The sequence below is a fragment of the Lissotriton helveticus genome, chromosome 6 (assembly GCF_964261635.1).
Source record: "Lissotriton helveticus chromosome 6, aLisHel1.1, whole genome shotgun sequence".
Classification (NCBI taxonomy): Eukaryota; Metazoa; Chordata; class Amphibia; order Caudata; family Salamandridae; genus Lissotriton; species Lissotriton helveticus.
The window spans coordinates 1,857,890,970-1,857,893,565 of record NC_136067.1 but is presented as its reverse complement, the minus strand read 5'-3'; the positions used below and the strand labels follow the sequence as shown (position 1 = coordinate 1,857,893,565).

The following is a 2,596-nucleotide window of genomic DNA, read 5'->3' as shown; positions in this document are numbered from 1 at the left end:
CCAAAACTTTAATTCCAATTACATAGCACTTTACATACTTTACAGTATCATTTCTCCGAACCCCATGAACACAACAGGGAAAAAAGTACTCAGCTGTAATGCAACATTCTTGGAATGACATAGTATGTACAACTCACAGAAGGTGCCAGAGTATGGTCGACTACAAACTGACTTTCATGATCAGCAAAAAAGCCCAACAGAATATGAAGTAAACCGGTTATAACTTCAGTTTAAGGCAACTTAATCAAAGTACACAAATGTCAGTACCTGCACGTTCTATTTGAGGGCGTTTAATTGCATAGACATATGGGCAAGTTCCGATCACTTTGAACAATGTCATACAACCCCCGAAGTCTCATTTTAAAAAACCAGTCGCAATTACAAAATTAATGGTTTTATTTGGAGTCTATGCAAAACAAATGGAATGCCCAAGCTATTCAAGGGAATTTTACAACGCAAAAGTTTAGGTTTACAGTTGTCATAAGATCTGCTCAAAAACCATATACAGATTCACATCTTTACAACAGTCACTGGTTACGAGACAATACAAAGTAAATCAACAGCTAAAACATTTTAAAAAATGCACCAAGCTTATGAAGTATTTAAACAAAACATTTCCAAAATGCAATGCTCCGTACATTTCCTTCTGAAGGCTGCGGCGCTATTTCCTTTCATTTGACCTAGAGCGACTTCTAGATCTAGAGAATGAACGTGAAGGCTTGTGGTTCCTCTCTCTGGATAAGGATCTTTCACGTCTTCGGTCTCTAGAGAGGGACCTGCTTCGGCTGCGAGAAAAGCTCCTTCGTCGTGGCGACCTGCGACGAGGAGGCGGGCTTCTTCGACCTCTGTAGTCATCTCTTGGACGTCGGCCTCCACCCCACGATGGAGGCGGACCACGGTTTCTACTGCGTTTTTCGCCATTCGACAGCTCAACTCTTACACGACAGCCACACAGTGTTCTTCCATCTAATTCTCGCACAGCATCTGCCGCATCTCGTGGATCTTCAAACTCAACAAATGCAAAACCAGGTGGGTTTCGTGCCACCCACACGCTCCGGAGTGGTCCATAATACCCGAAAGCGCGCTCCAACTCGGTCTTGTTTCCGTTGTTCCCAAGGTTACCAACATAGACCTTACAGTCCATAACTTTCAAATGCGTGTTTCGACCTCCCTTGGAGTGGGAATATTTATGAGTATCTTGTCATAGTGACGCCCATTGACTTTACCCTCAAAAGTTTATTTCAAAAAGACATGTTTACATGGCTGGGTGGTGAAGAAGACTCAATTAAAAGGCTGAAAAGATACGTTATGGGACCCTAAAATATCCCAGCTAATTGTACAAATTTCTCAATTGGAGTGAAGAGTGCTAATAGATTTTCTGAACCTTGGAGCATATTGGATTTGGTGAGACAATGATCCTTTTTACATTCATGAAAAGGGCTGTGTTCAAGAGCGGGTGTAAAAGCTTGGTTGTTATGTATGGGGGTAAGTGGGGAGGAAAAAGTAGGTAAATGTGATTTGACATTCACCCTGAGCCATACTGTGAGAGTGGTCCTTATGGGTGTGCTTACGTACGCGTTTCATGAGCTGTCTTGTTTCTACCTCCAAATCAGATCACAGAGGTAGCTCCCTTGCTCTGTCCATTTCAGTCCAATTCTTCGCCGTTTCTTTAAGGGACCATTTGGTAACAACACAAGGGTAAGACCTTCCACTGGCTTTGCTGTTTTTAAATGTTTGTAGAAGGGCTTTCTCATTTTCCATGTCAGATGAATTTCATTGTTAATTGTTTAAGTCCTATAAAAAATCCCTCCAGACCAAAAATTAATATTGCCTGTAGTAAGTACAATACTTGTAAGAAATTGGGTTGTCATTTGAGAGGGATAGTAGACCCACTCACTCAGAAACCACAAACCTTGTCAGGGTGAATCACCACAGTAAGCATGCGGTTAACCCTCTGGTAGCTTGGTATTCAAGTATTCCGGCTTAGCTTAGAGGCAAAGTGTAAAGTATTTATGCAGTACTCAAACAGTAATAAAGTGAAAACTGACCACAAGAAAATCTCAAGCCAATTTAGAAAAATACAATAAATTGTAATAAATAAACTGATACAGAATGGCAAAAATCCCATCACTAGAACTAAAGATATTGATTTTTCACGTTATTAGTGAAATTAATGCCAAGAAGCAGAAAGCACCACCCATGGTTATCTATTCATGCTAGACCGGCAGAAAGTCACATGATCAGGCCTACCATTATAGACTGCTAGAGGAATACCCTCTCGCAGTTCACCACAAGTTGGTTGACACCGCAGCTGAGAGATGCTGTGACTGACGGGGCTTAAGCCCCAGCTAGGTTGAGGTTATCCAACCTTCCAAGAATTCACTTTTTAGGGATTCTCGTACATGTATTCAATGCGGGTCCTGTAGAAAATGAATACACAGGCCCCTTCCTTGTAAAAAACACCCCGCATAATCGTTGCGTTGTATCTTTCCCATTCATGAGGCATCATACCTCACTGATCAGGCAGGTTTAAAATATATGGGTGTCACCCATGACCTTGTGAGGGCTGTCCCACCCCTGTTTCTGTCCCCTGTCC

The 2,596-nt window shown here is 41.9% G+C and overlaps 1 pseudogene; it reads right to left on the bottom strand.

Moving 5' to 3' along the window:
* Positions 1-378: 378 nt before the first annotated feature.
* LOC144763822 (serine/arginine-rich splicing factor 3 pseudogene) lies at positions 379-1,144 on the bottom strand (annotated as a pseudogene).
* Between the last annotated feature and the right edge of the window lie 1,452 nt (positions 1,145-2,596).